At 43.7% G+C, this 17,431-nt stretch overlaps 1 protein-coding gene across 3 annotated transcripts in view; it reads right to left on the reverse strand.

Annotated features, from left to right (window-relative positions):
- Positions 1-17,431, reverse strand: part of BRPF3 (bromodomain and PHD finger containing 3) — a 1,617,494-nt gene that overhangs the window by 681,923 nt on the left and 918,140 nt on the right. The window lies entirely within an intron of this gene.

Consider the following 17,431-nt stretch of genomic DNA (forward strand, 5'->3'; position numbering starts at 1 on the left):
TTACTGCAATGTTTTGTGGCACAGCACTTCATAAAACAGACAAAGTTCTTAAAACTTAAGATAACACAGACAATGTATCCCCTAAAGTAGCACTAATTTTAATACAGGGATGAAATTAATAACTGAAATAATACATGCATTTTAAGACAACCACAACACTAACAAAGGCTATCAATTCTGAGCACCTTTTTTGCCGATTAGCATTCTTTAGGGGGTGGGAACATATCTTGATGGATTTCATATGGTATTAGGTAGGTTATCAAGAGATTCATTTGCACCAGAACAAGTTCCTCTCTGACAAAAATGTAGAAATTATAATTCAAATGAAAACTAGGACATGACACTCCACTTTATTACCACAGGTTTAAGTGATGTTGGCATGTAATCACTCACTGTCTACTTTTCCATTTATTTCTAGCAAAAAAGTAGTTATATGTGCATTCTCACCATAGTCCTAAATGTTTGTGCATAATGACAACTGATGTAATGCCATTCATAAATGTTAATTAAGTGGCAGATAGACATTTGACAATCCAGCTTGGATTTCAAGCCTGGAATTTCCAGGCTGAGCTTTCCTTGTGCTGCAGATGCCATTATGACATATGAAATAAAGTAGAGAAAATACCTATACCAATGGTCTCCCACATTTTTCTGCATCCTGTTGAATCATCAGTGTTTTGGTTACATTGTCAAACTTGTGGCTACCTTCGACAAAAACACACAGGGCTAAATCTACTAACTTAGTTAATATTTTTGTTCTCTCTACTAGAGCACCCATGAGTAGTTTATAGTCATGACTCAAAGTACAGTTATGTATACTTACCATAAATGTAGATGTTCAAGTGTATTCACTGTTGCAGTCATTACATTTTGGGTAATCTGCTGGCAGGTTGCCCTCAGTCGGCCTGAATTCCAAAGTCTTGGGTCCTGCGTCGGTTGCTGTCTCTTCTTCCATGACATCAGGTCGTCAGGGGGTATAAAACAAGCAGCCAATGCTATTTTCTTTAGTTTTTCTTGCCCCAGATGTCAGGTGCCCCCAAAAAGGTAGCAAAAAAAAAAAAAAAAAAAAAAAAAAATTTATATATATATATATATATATATATATATATATATATATATATATATATATATATATATATATATATATATATATATATATATATATATATATATATATAAACTATATATACATGCATCAATACAAACTTTACCTTCATCTACAAGCAAATACACCACATAGGTTGTAGACGATAGAGAAGGAAAGATAAACTCCAGAATGAAAGGGCGGATGGCGGGCGGGTAACCTGGACTGCAACAGTGAATACACTCGAACATCTACATTTATGGTAAGTGTACACAACTGTACTATGTTCTTCGTGTTTCACTGTTGCAGTTATTACATTTGGGTAGAATCCCAAAGCTATGGATGGGAGGCTGGAGCTAAACAACATTAGGGGCAGCTATAAGGCCCTGCAGAACTGCAGTGGCAAAGCCTGCCCTTGACTTAGAGAGGAAAATTATAATTATTGTGTTGACAAGGTTTAGGTCCCTGGAGCAAGTGTTTCAGAGAGACTGGGATTTCTTTAAGTATAGCATGCCCAACTGCTCTGGGTTTGACATAGCTTTGTATGGTAGGCACAGATCGCATCTGAGTAGGCGATATGCGACGGAGTAGAGCTGTTGTTTTTTGAGACAGTCTGTGTATGGCATGAGGCGGGTAATCCTCTTAGTGAGGTATTTCTGTGGCCTTTCCAATTGTTGTAGGTGTCTTGTGAGATGCATGCCAAATGGGGCATTGCACTCTATAATGGCTCTGATGAGGGATGAGTAGAGAGCAATGATCTCCTTTTTTCTAGAGGAGAACCATTTTGTGATGAGGTGTGCCAAGTAGAAGGATTTTCTGACTACTGTGGCGATGTTATCAAAGGAGAGACTACTGTCCACCTGTGTCCCGAGGTCTCTTATCACACTTTCGGTGTTTAGTGAGTTACCGCGTATGTGGTAGTTCATGGGTACCAAGTTTTTCCCAAAGGGGATGACAATGCACTTCTTGGCATTGAGCTTGAGGCCATGACTTTGACACCAAGCATCTGTCTCTGTGAGGGCTTTTTGTAGAATGTCTACATCATTAGGTGATTCTATTATGGCTCTCAGTTTGCAGTCATCTGCGGACTTTGTTAGCCACAGACCTTCTGTGTTTGCCTGCACTTCAGAGAAGTAGATGCCAAACAGGGGAGGACCCAGGACCTAACCCTGTGGTACTCCACTAGTCACTGGTCTGAAGTCGGACTTGGAGTTAGCTACTTTTACTGTGTGGGTTCTGTCAGTGAGCCACTTGGCCACCCATCTTGTGACATAGGAATTTATGCCCAGTTTAGTGAGTTTATCTATAATTCCAGAGTGGGGGATGGGATCAAAAGCCTTGGCGAGGTCAAGATAGGCTGTGTGCACTACCTTGCCCTCATCTACGGCTCTGATGACTGCTTCAAAGAAGTCAATCAGGTTTAGTAGACATGATTTACTTTTTACAAACCCAAACTGAGTGTGGTCCAGGGTTTGTAGGTTACGTATGTCTTTGTTTATAAGCTCCAAGATGATACGTTCCATGGCCTTGCAAACCAGGCTCGTCAGGTTAATGGGGAGGTAGTTTCCAGGGTCTGTGGTGGCACCCACTTTATAGACTGGGATAACTGTCGCTGTGTGCCTTCAGTAGGCACATAGCCTGAGGTGAGGCTATGACTGAACATGGTACTTAGGTGGGGTGCCAGTTCGTTCTGTATTTTGTGCAGTATGCAGCCTGGGATGTCTGGTCCCATGAATGCTGTGTTCTTGGCTTTAGAGAGTGTGGTCTTTACTTGTTCATCCAGGAACAAGGGGCTTTGCATACTTCTGACATTAAAATGGGCCCTTTGGAGGGTGGAGAGGGGAGTAAAGTTAGCACTGAACCTATCTGCCAGGATGTTGGCAATATCGGTTGGTTCTGTATATTTAGTACCATTGTGCTGAAGCTCAGAGCAGACCTGAGTGTTGCCATTGAGATTCTTGACATAGCTGTAGAATGCTTTGTGGTTGTCTTTGGAGTTGGTGGCAATTTTATTTTAATAACTGGCTTTGGAGGATTTTATGAGGGATCTCAGCTTCTTGCTGAGGCTGACCAGGGAGTTCTTCCAATCTTGGGATTTTACTCTTTTTTGCAACAGCTTCTTCCTTCTGTTGTAGGAGTTTGTTTATGGCAGGGGACCACCAGATTGGCTTCCTTTTATTGGAGGATAGCGTCTTTGTTCTGTTGGGGATGGCACGATCCATGCACTCATGTATGTGCTTATACAGTGCATTTGTGTAAGATTCAGCAGTTGTACCTCTATTTTTCGTCTACATGGGTGTCATGAAATTTGCCACTTCTGTCTTAAGAATCATGAAGTTGGCTCTGGAGTAGCTTTTGACAGTGGTTTCCTTAACGGTCTGGTGGGGGTGGGATATGGATGTGTAGGGTGATTAGCTTGTGGTCGGATCTGACCAGTGAGGAGTTGACCTCTGGCGTGGAACACCAGTTACCCATATTGGTAATGACCAGGTCCAGGATATTGCTGCCCCTGGTGGGGGTGTGGACAAGCTGATTCAAGGCATTGGAATTTATGAATTCCAGAAAACATCGAGCAAATGAGTTGGCACGTGAGTAGTTTTTCCAGTTGATGGTGGGATAGTTGAAATCGCCCATAATTAAGGTATTAGGCTGTACCTTAATAGTTTTTAGTACCTTAAGAAATGAAGAGTGGGAATCCTGGGGCATGGTGGGGGATCTGTAACAAGCTATAACCTGGACTGCATTCTTGACCAGTGTTAGTTGCACTTGGATAATTTTGGATGCATTATGTTGAGCAACTAGCCTGGAGGTGTGGATATCCTTAATGAATATGGACACGCCTCCGCCTTTAGTGTTTCCATCCAGGTTAGGTAGCCGAAAGGTGTGGTATGAATTATAGTCTGGTAATGCAGGGGTGCACTCTGGAGCCTTGAACCAGGTCTGTCACTGCACAGATGTCGATATTCTCCATTTTAAGGAGTGCCTCGAGTAAGTGCATTTTGAGGTTTAGACTTCTAGCGCCGAGTAGCATTACCCTCAGAGTTTGCTTGCTTGTACCTGTTACAGTGGTGAATTTGGCATTTGAACCTTGCCTAAAAAAGGCACTATAGGGGTGGCAAGTGTCTTAGTCAGTATCCGGAATCCCAGGGGTGACAGGTGCAGGCCATCTCTGGCAAAGCATTGCGGTCTGTCGACCATGTCGTCCCAGCCAGACAGATACTGGATCCCCTTAGAATGACACCAGAAGCTTAGCCAATTGTTGAAGTCAATCACTTTGTCCTTGTACTGTGGTATCATTCTGGGCGATGGCAGGATGCTACTCAGGGCTAGGGTCATACCTACCTGGGCTACAAGATCCAAGAGCTCCTCCATGTCTCTTTTCATGTAGGCCAGGGAGGTATGTCTCAGGTCATTCACACCAACATGGACAATGACAGAGTTGTATTTGTACTTGTGGAGTGACCTGAGTGCGTACGTTGTGTGGCAGATCCTGGCACCTGACAGGCAGCTGACAGTAACCTTCTCCTTGTTTAGCCTGGTGAGTGGGACATCAGTGTGTCTGGCTATAGCGTCACCTATGACTAGTGTGTTGGGTACGTTGTTTTGACTTATGGGCTGAGGTTGAGTGGTATACTGATTTTGTGGGCCATGTGTCATTTGGGTAGTGTTGGGGGGTGGCGGTTACCTGCGTCTAAGCTTGGGAGGCCTCTGTTGCTTGGGCAGATTTTTATTGACAGCCTCCGTGAATGTTGGTGTGTGCTTTGTGTTATGTGTGGGTTTTGGTAGTGTGGGTTTTGCAGGACTATGTGTTGAGTGTGGTGTGATGCAGGTGTTAACCTTCTCCTCTTAACTGTCTAGTCTAGTCTTGGCTGGAGAGAGCTTGGCTTCCAGTTTGGCTATATAAGTGCATCTCTCACAGGTTGCAGTGTTGGGTGGTAGGAGGAGAGGGATGTCAGTGTATATGAGGCAATTGCTACATTGCCCCAAGAAACCCAGATTCATCAGGTGGACAGGAGAAAACACCGGGAGCTGACCCACGGACATGCCTGGATAGGTGCTTATTAATTTACGTACTAAGAACTGTTTTCCTGTTGACAAGTGAGGAAAGTTGAGTGCTGCAGTAATTTGCAGTTTATTTAGTGCTTACAACGAATTCTGAGCAAGTGCTGAGCACAAGGAAACAGTTTTGAGTGCTGAAACTAAAAAACTGGCTAGTTCTAGCTAAAACTAGCTAGTTTTAGCACCAATCCCAAGAAGAGAAGAAGGCCACGGCCTGTTTGTTGATACACAGTCCTGTCCCAGACGATGCAAGGGTCAGCAGGCTTGTAGCCTTTTTCCTGTAGATGCCTCAAACAGCAACCAGACCAATCAGGTATGTTAAGCACAGACACTCACTCTCCAACCAGAAAGAGTCAGGAATCAATGCACTCTGCTCCTACTCTCACCAGGATCATAATATAAGCACAGATTCTAAGCTGTCACCTATAAAGCAGTTATTAAGCTTTCTGGTGATCAGCAGTCTCCAGGAAATAATGTAATTGCACTCCTTCTCTCACCAGGAGAAAACAGAAGCACTAATCCCAATCTCACCAGGAGAAAACAGAAGCACAAATCCCAAAATGACTATTGAGAGGCAGAATGTGGGCTCTACAATAACTGGTGGTCCTGCAATAGATGCTTAAAGGTAAGATGTAAAAAAATGGTTTATCCTAAACACTGCAGTGTGCACTAGAAGAGTTAGTTGTGAAAGTAGGTAACTTAAGTTTTACCTGTCTAAAAGTTAAGTTTTAATGGAGAGTCACTATTTTTAAAACAGCAAGATATAATGAAAGGGGGTGGTCACTTTTGTATTCTGGTACTATGGAATATAGTAGGATGGCCAATAAATTTAAATAGTTGAAGGGGAGTGACTTCACAAAATGATAATTTTGTGCTTACTCACATCAGCCAGTAAAAGCAAAGAGGAAATGAGATATATGGTCAAATTAACATAAGGGGCAGGCAACTAGAAAGACAGTTGTGTGACTCCTTAACTGACCTCTTCTAATTTCTGTCTGACTCACAAGACACAGAGTTGTGGTCTCTTTTCAAGTTTTAGTATGCAGTTAAAAGCAAAATACAAGTAAAACACAGTGTAAAGAAAACAAATCACAGTATACAAAATACAAAAAGGCAATAAAGTAATACAAAACACAACAAATAAAAATCAAACTAACCTTTCCCTCACAGCAAACTGTAGCAGAATCTGGGTGGGCCTTTCCAGTAAAGCTCTGAAATGTTTTATTTTACCCCTTAAATACAAGGTTTAGTTCATTGCTCCACCCCCTTAGTTCACAGATGATTTACCTTAGCTGACTTGTTGTAACTTGTGTGCGACTTCATAATTGATCTCTTCTAATTTCTGTCTGACTCAAGAGACAGAGCTGTGGTCTCGTTTCAAGTTTTAGTATGCAGTTAAAAGCATAATACAAGTAAAACACAGTATAAAGAAAACAAACCACAGTATACAAAATAGAAAAAGGCAATAAAGTAATACAAAACACAACAAATAAAAAGCAAACTAACCTTTCCCTCACAGAAAACTATAGCAGGATCTGGGTGAGTCTTTCCAGTAAAGCCTCATAGGCGTACTAGGCTAGCTGCCCTTGCAGGACATTTTAAGACTAGCTAATTATCTCATTTGAGACTCAAACCCTGCACATTGAGTCTGTAAGGTAAACATCTTAACCATTATGCCAACTCCCCAGTACAGAAAATGTTTCCTGTTGGCTAGTTCATTATCTTGAAGAATTATAGAACTATAGGCCTTAACATATGGAGAGCCTTGCTCACTATTCCATGAAGGTAGACTGGCCCTCATGACCACTCTTCTTTTATGGCCAGGGTGGTCTTAGAGCTTGTCTTGATTCAAACCCATCAGCTCTTAGTCTTTTAAATTAATTCCTTTAAAACAGGAAGAGACATTTACATCTGACAGATGTGCACAGGAAATTGAGGTAAAGACTTAAGAGAAATAGGCTGTCTTTTTCGTGTCACTGTTAACTGGGCAGGGGCAGATCAGTATCCAAAGTCCCTCTAAGTGACTGACTAATTGTACTGTTTCACATATGACCAATATGGAAAAGCCCCAAAATGATGCACTAAATTACATTCTGCAGGAGAAGCCACTTCAGCTGTATTTCAGACATGTTTCTTCTCACAGTACTTTAGAGGCTTGTGTCTCAATCTACACGTATGCTAAGCATTTCAAGCTCATCATCCCTTCCAGTTACAGAGCAAGGTTTGCTGCTGTGACTTTGCAAGGCATCTGCGCTCCTCTACTTTAGATCTTAGGTCAGCCTTTATACCGGTTTCATACAGTTTTCATTCATTATGGATGCTACTGCAGCAGTGATCTTTATGGCAAACATAACGCAGAGATTTTTTTTTTTACGTCTAAGGATTATTCCTGTAGTACTGGCTTTTTCCCACTTTCACCCTTGCATATTTAGTTTCCTTACAGCAGTTGGGAGGCTGATAAAACCCAAGAGGCATCCTTGTATACCTATCCCCATGTCCTTGATCCAGGGCAGGAGTACCTTTCACCCTCATAGCAGATGTAATACACATATTTGTTCATGATCACCTCAGTCACCCAAAAGTACAGTTTTGTACCTACCATAAATGTAGATGTTCGAAGATCCACATTGCTGCAGTCCTTACATATGGGTAGTCCGCTGTCCTCGGTCGGCCCGAATACCAAAGTATTAGGCTGACATCGGTCAAGGCGCTTAAAACTGACATCAGGACGTCAGGGTACAAAAGCGCATGACCGACGTCATATCCTCAGTCTTTTCTTGCCCCAGATGTCAGAAGGCCCTACAAAGAAAGGGCAAAGCCAAAAAACAGCAAAAAACAAACAACCACCCCTGCACTAACCATATTTACAATATGTACAACCCAAACCACACAACCACCTCTAACTACAGAGGGGAAGGAGGGAGGGTAAATTGGACTGCAGCAATGTGGATCTTCGAACATCTACATTTATGGTAGGTACAAAACTGTACTAGGTTCTTCATCTCACATTGCTGCAGTCCTTACATATGGGTAGAATCCCAAAGCAGAGGTAAGGGAGGATGGCAAACTATAAAGCATTAGGAGCTGCCAAAATGCCCTGTAAAATTGCAGTGGCAAATCCAGCCCTAGATTTAGAGTAAAGTGGAAGGTGGTAATGCTTAGAGAAAGTATGCACTGAACTCCAAGTAGCTGCCTCCAAAATATCCTTAGTAGCCACCCCTTAAAAGCTGTAGAAGTGGCAGTAGCCCTAGTGGAATGAGGCCTAATCCCAGATGGAACCTCCTTACCATGATGGGAATAACAGAAAGCAATACAAAAACCAATCCACTTAGAAATAGTTTGTTTTGAAACAGGTTTGCCCTGAGAACACAAAGCAAGTGAAACAAACAACTGCTGAGACTGCCTGAACCCTTTAGTTCTGTTCAAATAATATCGCAACTGTCTGTGTATATCCAAAGTGTGCAAAATCTTCTCCCCTTTATTTTGGGGGTTTGCATAAAAAGTAGGCAAATGAATAGTTTGGTTTAAAGCCACACTAGAAACCACTTTAGGCATAAAGGAAGGGTTAGTACGCAAAGACACCCTATCCTTGTGGAAAATTAAGAAAGGCTCAACCGCCATAAGGGCCTGTAATTCAGAAACCCTTCTCGCAGATGTAATAGCCAACAAAAATGCAGTCTTCCATGATAAATATTTCAACTCTGCAGTCGCTGCAGGCTCAAAAGGTTGTAGAGTGAGTTTCTCCAACACAAAATTGAGATCCCAAGCAGGAGTAGGAGCTCTACGTGGGGGTCTTATATTCTTTGCCCCTCTAAGGAATTGCTTAAACAAAGGATGAGAAAATAATGGTGGGACACAGTCATAGTGAGCAGAAATTGCTGCAGCATGAACCTTTATAGAGGACAAGGACAAACCTTTGTCCAATAACTCAGTAAGGTATTGAAGAGCAACACTTAAGTTAGGTTTAGAAACATCAAAGTCCTTTGCTGTACTCCAAATTAAAAATCTCCTCCATTTATCTGCGTAAACTTTCCTTGTACTAGGCCTTCTGGCCTCCAAGATAACATTCAAAACTTGTTGTGGAAGCTGAGACCCTCCAGGGTTTAAAACAGAATATGCCAGGCTGTTAGATGTAGAGAGTGAAGTTTGACATTGAGTAAATGACTGTTCTCCTGAGACAGCAGGTGTGGAATCGAAGGCAAAGGCCAAGGAGGCTCCCGTACCAGACTTCTCAGTAATGGGTACCAGTGCTGTCGAGGCCAATCCGGAGCTATTAAAATCATGGTTGGCTTGTCCTGTCTGACCTTCAGGAGTACCTTTGGGAGGAGAGGCAGTGGTGGAAAGGCATACACGTGAAGATTGCTCCAATTGAATGAGAGAGCATCCACTTTCCAAGCTGTGGGATGAAACCTTTTCGTGCAAAACTTTGGCAGCTGGTAATTCAGTGGAGAAGCGAACAGATCTATGTCTGGAGTTCCCCATAACACTGTCAATTTTTGAAATACATGAGGATCCAATTTCCACTCGTGGGGATCCATAATCTGTCTGCTCAACACATCTGCTAAGGAGTTCTGTGCTCCTGGCAGAAACCTTGCCTGAAGATTTAGCTGCAAACTGAGAGCAGTCTCCCACAAAACCATTGCTTGTCTGCATAGAGGATATGAATGTGTCCCCCCTTGCTTGTTGATGTACCACATGACAGTTGTGTTGTCTGTTTGAATCAACACCTGCCCTGGAAGAAGTAAATCCTTGAAAGCTATCAATGCAAATTGGACTGCTAACATCTCCTTCAAGTTGATATGTAAATGTTGAAGTCTGGCAGGCCACGTGTTTTGTACCCATTTTCCATTTAGATGAGCTCCCCAAGCTTTGTCTGAGGCATCTGTCGTTAGAATCTGACTCGCCTCTGGTCGGGTCACAGAGAGTCCCTTGTTTAGGTGACATTCCTGAGCCCACCACAAAAATTCCTTTTGAATGCAAGGTATTATCTGAATGACAGTGTCCAAATCTTGGCAGTGCTGTTGTCCATACATTTTTGAGATACCATTGTAGCTTCCTCATATGCAGTTTGGCATTGGGAAGTACCAGAATACAAGATGCCATGAACCCCAAGGCTTGAAGGACTGTCTTTGCAGTCAGCCTGGACTGACGAGACAATTGATGGAAATAAAGAGAAAGATTCTTTTGTTTGTCCGGGGTCAAAAAGGCCATCTGGGATGCTGTATTCAGTCTCACACCCAGAAAGCACATGTCCTGAGAGGGTACTAGACTGGACTTTATTTCGTTCACAGAATACCCTAGGCATCTTAACACTGCCATCACATACTGTAAATGATGAAGAAGTTCGTCCTTTCCTTGAGCCAGAATCAGGCAATAGTCCAAATAAGGATAGATTTGTATTCCTCTTAGCCTGAAGAAAGCTACCACTGGAGCCAGAACCTTCGTGAACACTCTGGGCGCAGTAGATAAGCCAAAGGGCAATGCAGAGAACTGATAATGAAAAGTCCCAGCCCGAAAACGCAGATACTTCCTGCAACTGGGCCTGATAGGAACATGAAGGTAAGCTTCCTTGAGATCCAGAGTCAGCATCCAGTGATCTTTGCCCAGCAGAGGTAAAAGCTGCTGTAACGTCAACATTTTGAACTTGGGAATGTCCAGATATGTGTTGAGGATAGATAAGTCCAAAATGGGTCTCCACGTGTCCCCTTTCTTTGGTACTAGAAACAGGCGAGAATAAAATCCTAGGCCCACTTCTGGCAGAGGGACCGGTTGTATAGCTCCTATTTGAAGTAGAAGAGAAATTTGGTTGTGAGCCTCTAGTCTTTGCTGAGGAGGAACGTCTGGCATGCCTTTGAAAGGAGGCAAGGTATGGAAATAAAACTTGTAACCTCGGTGTATGATATCCAATACCCATTTGTCCTGGGTAATTAAAATCCAATTTTCCTTGAAAAGTGCCAACCTTCCTCCCAAAGGTGCTGCCAGGCAAGAGGGATCTGGCAGCTGAAAAAGTAGGTCATTGGGCCTGTTTACGAAAGGACTGGCCCCTACCCTCACTCGAAGATTGTGCAGGTGAACTCCCAGTTCTAGGTCTGAAGGAACTCTGTGCTCTGCCCCTACCACGTCTAGATCTACCCCTAGACTGAGAATCATAAGAAGGATACGTCCACCCCTTAGCAGGCCAATTCCTACTAAACTTTGGAGGCTGCACTTGCAAAAAATCCTTAACAGTCTGCATAGACTTAGGCTTGTCCTCCATTTTCTTCAAGACAGATTCCACAGGTGGACCAAACAACACTTCAGACTGCAAAGGAGCATCCAAAATCCTTGTTTTAACATGGTCAGAAAAATTCTGATCCTTCAGCCAGGCGTGCCTGCGAAGAACTGAACCAGTGGCAGCTACCCTAGACGAGGCCTGCACAGCATCAAAACCACATTGTAAAGAATGCTTACCAACCTGCTCAGAGACATGCACCAAATCTTGTAATTCTTTACACTCAATGCCTTCTGCCAGAGCATCCACCTTAGATTTCAATTGAGAAAGAAGAAAGTTTTGATATTTCAACATATGAAACTGGCAATTCAAAGCCCTCATTGCTAAGGTAGAAGAAGTATAGACCTTCTTTCCCCATCTATCCAAAGCTCTGGCCTCTTTATCTAGAGGAACCGGATTTTTTACAACACAGGCCTTGACCCCCTTGGGTCCCTGACTAATAGTTTCTGGGTCCGCCCTAGGACTCTTATAAAGATATTTATGAGCCTCAGGCACCCTGTAATACCTATCTGGTTTAACAGGCGCAGGAGGCAGAGAATCAGGATTAAGCGAAGCCTCTGAAAACACATCCTGCACAACATCCAGAACAGGTGGTATAGCTAAGGGCCTATGTTGAGGTAAAAGCAAAAACTCCCTAAGCCTTTTCCGAGAATCAGAGAAGTCTTGACCTTCCCACTTAAAATGCTCCCTCACAGAGTGAAGTGTCTCTGAAAAAGAAAAATCCTCTGGAGGAGAAGCAGAAGGAGTGGAGTCTTCTGCCTCAGAATCAGAATAAGGAGAGTACTCCTGCAAGTCTTCAGCCGAAGACTCTGAAACATCTGAAGCCTGTTCAAAACTTCCCAACTCTGGCTCCACCCTAGGCTTCTTATCAGGAGGGGGCAAAGAACCTTTAATAAGAGTAATCAAATCTTCTGCCATTTTAAGCATGTGCTTCTTAGGCACAGACCCTGCTGAACTATAGGAGTGACACCAACAGATGCTAAACCTGGCCTGCCCCTGGGAGAAGCCTTGGAAACAGAAGGAGAGGGCCTAACCACCCTGGGAAGGGAGGGGAGTACAGTAACCTGAGAAGCCCCTTCAGCCTGCCCTGCCTCAAGAGAGGCCACATCCTGCAAAATTAAAGTCTCCCCCTGAGACTCTAAAGAAGTCTCCGTCGGACCCACCGGTTCCACTGAAGCCTCTAAAGAACCGGCATCCGGAACGGACGACTCATCTTGCCTGGGTTTAACTGTTTTGTCTTTGCGCTTCTTCGTGGAAGCGGGCGCCGGAGAATCCGACGGCATATTATAATTGCACCGCTTACCGAAGACCAGCCTAGCACAATCTAACCTTCGCTTAATAGTGCGCTTATTGAACCTAGCACAAAAGCGACACCAGACTACGTCGTGCTCAGGCCCCAAACAAGGAATGCACAAAGAATGATAATCCCTATGCGGTATCTGCTTCCCACAAGAAATACAATTATTCACTTTTTCTGACATCCGGTACTACACTGAGGCAAGAAAAAAACAAAATAATCCCCAACGGGGTACTTAGCCAACTTGGATTCGGTCTGAAACTCCGAACTCGAAAAATTTCAGAACGCCGAACGGCACTTGCAACGCTGCTTCTGCATTGGACCATGCGGCAAAAAAGACTGGGGATATGACGTCGGTCATGCGCTTTTGTACCCTGACGTCCTGATGTCAGTTTTAAGTGCCTTGGCCGACGTCAGCCTAATACTTTGGTATTCGGGCCGACCAAGGACAGCGGACTACCCATATGTAAGGACTGCAGCAATGTGAGATGAAGAACATCAGAACTGAATTTAGAAGCAGAAAAGGTATCTGACATAGTTTCTTAGACTTAACTGGTAATGGTTTTGAGTATGCCTGGGTTCCCATTAAAACTGATTAATTTAAAATGATCCAAGAACCAAAAGGACAATACACTCCAAATAACATCAAAAATAAAAATATTTCAAAAACTGTACATCCCAAGGGAAAAACAACTCAGTAAATAAACCACAACATAACATCACTTTCTTATATACAAAAATCATTGCCTGCATAAAGTATATCACAATAACGTCTTAAAGTTATACATACAGTGGACATAAAAACTGTACACACCTCTGTTAAAATGCAAGGTGTTTGTGATATAAAACAATGAGACCACAATAAATCATTTCAAAACTTTTCCCACCTTTAATTTGAGCTATAACCTGTACAATTCAATTGAAAAACAAATCTGTTAGGGGAAAAATATAAAAAAATAAAAAAGCATACAATAAGCTGGTTGCAAAAGTGTGCACACCCTTAAACTAATAGTTTGTTGAAGCACCTTTTGATTTAATTACAGCATTCAGTCTTCTTGGGTAGGAGTCTAACAGCATGGCACATACTGACTTGGCAATATTTGCCCACTCTTCCTTGCAAAAGCGCTCCAAATCTGTCAGATTGCGAGGGCATCTCTTGTGCACACCCCTCTTCAGGTCACCCCACAGATTCTCTATTGGAGGTCTGGGCTCTGGCTGGGCCACTCCAAAACTTTAGTTTTCTTCTGTGAAGCCATTATTTTGCTGATTTGGATGTATGCTCGGAGTCACGGTCGTGTTGAAACGTGAAATTCCTCTTTATCTTCTGCTTTCTAGCAGACACCTGAAGGTTTTGGTCCAAAAGGGACTGGTAGTTGGAATGGTTCATAATTCCCTCCACTTTGATTAAAGCAACAGTTCCAGCTGAAGAAAAACAACCCCAAAGAATGATACTGCCACCACCGTGCTTCATCGTGGGGATGGTGCTGTTTTGGTGATGCGAAGTGTTGTTTTTGCACCAAATGTACCTTTTGGAATTGTGGCCAAAAAGGTTCAGCCTTGGTCTCATCAGACCATAAGACATTTTCCCACATGCTTTTGGGAGATGATGTATTGTTTTGCAAATTTTAGCTAGGCCTGGATGTTTTTCTGTTAAAGAAAAGGCTTCCGTTTTGCAACCCTACCCCTTAGTCCAGACATATGGAGAATATGGGAGATTGTTGCCACATGTAGTACACAACCAGTACTTGCCAGAAATGCCTGTAGCTCCTTCAGTGTTGCTGTAGGTCTCTTGGCAGCCTCCCTAACCAGTTTCCCTTTTGTCTTTTCATCAATTTTGGAAGGATGTCCAGTTCTTTGCAACATCACTGTTGTCCAATATTTTCTCCACTTTTTGATAACTGTCTTCACTGTGTTCCATGGTATAGCCAATGTGTGGACTTTTTTTTGTACTCTTCTCCTGACTGATCCCTTTCACCAATGAGATAGAATAGTTGTGTAAGAACTTAACATAACCTTAGATGTCCTTCTCTTCCATGGTGCAGTATTCATAACAGTGGGGAGTTGCTGCCAGCAGCGCCACCTTCTGGCCAGTATACCAAACTCTTTGCTTCTGGAGGGTATATGTGATGTCCCTTGTCAGGGCCATAAACTGACGTAGGGTATAAAGGTGACATCTGCACGCACCATCCTCAAAAATGAACTGCCACATACAATAGTACTCCTGTGGGTAGAAGAATCCCAAGGGGACCCTTGGAATTACATGCAGGCTAGAATCAGGGCAGCAGGTGGTTTGTGTGTGTACTGGACATTGGGGGTATCAAGTAATGTCACCCCCCAAGTCAGAATGGCAAGCAAGAAGTTAAAGGTAGAGGGGCAGGTGGGGGGGATTGAAATATGCAACACGGAAGAGAAGGACATCTAAGGTTATGGTAAGGTCTTGCACAACTATTCTATGTCCTTCTATTCACATGTTGCAGTATTCATAACGTACAGTTGTGTACACTTACCATAAATGTAGATGTTCGAGTGTATTCACTGTTGCAGTCATCACATTTGGGTTATATTGCCAGGGGTCGCCCTTAGTCGGCCCAAATACTAGAAGCTTAGTATTTCTGCGTTGGTTGCTGTTGCTCCAGGACTGATGTCAGGTCACCAGTGGTATAAAATCAGGCAGTCGACGCCATTACATCAGTTTTTCTTGCCCTGTCAGAAGCCCCCAAATAGGGAGCTAGGTTATGGTGGAAGAACACCACCAGTAGAAAGTAAATACCAAAAAATCCCAGTAAGGAGAGAGGAAGAGAGAGAGAGACAAGGGGATGGAGGGAGGGAAACCAGGACTGCAACAGTGAATACACTTGAACATCTACATTTATGGTAAGTGTACACAACTGTATTATGTTCTTCGTGTTTCACTGTTGCAGTCATCACATTTGGGTTGATTCCCAAAGCTGAAGAAAAGGGTGGAGGCAGTCAAGAAGACTGTGGGCTGGGTAGGATGTCCTGCAAGACTGCAGTGGCAAAGCCTGCCCTGGATTTGGAGAAGATAGGCAGGTGGTAATGCTTGGTGAAGGTATGAACAGATGTCCATGCTGCATCCTCCAGGATGTCCCTGGTGGGGACCCCTCGGAGAAAAGCTGCAGAGGTGGAGGTTGTCCTGGTGGAATGTGTCCTGACCCCCTTTGGGGGTGGTTTCCCGTGTTGTCTGTCGCAGAAATGGATGCAGTGTGCTATCCATTTGGAGATGTTTGTTTGGATATGGCCTTGCCCTCTGCCTCTGCTGCGAAGCTGACTAGCAACTGATCAGTTTTTCTAAAAGATTTAGTCCTGTCCAGATAGAATCTGAGCTATCTGTGCACATCAAGAGAGTGCAAAATCCTTTCCCCCTTGTTTTGTGGGTTAGGAAAAAAGGTGGGCAAATGTATAGATTGGTTGAGAGACACACTGGACACCACTTTAGGCATGAAGGATGGGTTAAATCCTGAGTGAGACTCTGTCAGCATGGAAAATGATGAAGGGCTCTACAGCCATGAGTGCTTGTAGCTCTGATCCTCTTCTAACTGAAGTGATGGCCAGAAGCAAGGCTGTCTTCCAAGAGAGAAATGTTAACTCTGCTGAAGCTGCACGTTCAAAGGGGGGTAGGGTGAGCTTTTCCAACACAAAGTTAAGGTCCCAAGCTGGGGTAGGAGCTCTTCTGGGTGGCCTTAAGTTGTTAGCCACTCTTAGGAACTGTTTGATGAGAGATTCTGAGATGAGAGGTCATTCTGTGCTGTAATGAGCAGAGATGGAAGAGGCATGACTTTTAATAGAAGAGAAGGATAGACCCCTGTGTAGTAGGTCTGGCAGGTAATCCAGGATGAGAGGTAGGGAGGGCTGTGCCGTTTCGGCTCCCTTAGCCTGGATCCAAATGCAAAACCTTTTCCACTTGTCAGCATAGGATTTTGTAGTGCTGGGGTGTCTGGCCTCACATATAACATCTAGGACTTGTTTGTTTAGACTGCCAGGCTGAGGGTCTGCAATTGGGGATGCATGAATTCTCCATTCCCCTGGGTCAGGAGTGTTGGGATCTGAGGTAGGTGCCATGTTGGCAGGGGTGACAGGCTGAGCAGCAATAGGTACCAGTGCTGGCGTGGCCAGTCTGGGGCAATCAAGACTGCCCTCGGTTTTTCCTCCCTTATTTTGAGCAGTACCCTTGATATGAGTGGTAGAGGGGGAAATGCATAGACTGAGAGGTTTACCCACTGGAAGGATACAGCATCCACTTTCTAGGCCTACCTGTGAGATTCCCTGGTCCAGAAATTTCTGAGCTGATTGAAATAGGAGGCAGAGAGGTCGACTTTTGGGGTGTCCCATTTCTGGGATACAAGGGTAAAGGTTCTGTGGTCTACCTGCCACTCATGTGGCTCTAGCAGGTTTTGCTTCAGTTGTCTGCCAGAGAGTTTAGAGAGCCTGGCAGGAATTGTGCTAGCAGGTATAGTTGCATGGCTGAGGCAGTGTGCTAAAAGGTCATGGCGAGCCTGTAGAGAGGATAAGAGTGAGTCCCTCCCTGCTTGTTGATATACCACATCACTGTGGTGTTGTCTGTTTTGATCAGTAGAGGCCCTGGGGAGAGTAGGGGTCTGAAGGCTGTCAGGGCTTGCTGAACAGCTAGCATCTCTTTTTAGTTGATGTGCAGATGTATTTGATTTGGGCTCCAATGGCCGTGAATGCACTTGCCTTCCAG

This window comes from Protopterus annectens, chromosome 7.part0 (assembly GCF_019279795.1).
Source record: "Protopterus annectens isolate FY-2018-M chromosome 7.part0, PAN1.0, whole genome shotgun sequence".
NCBI lineage: Eukaryota > Metazoa > Chordata > Ceratodontiformes > Protopteridae > Protopterus > Protopterus annectens.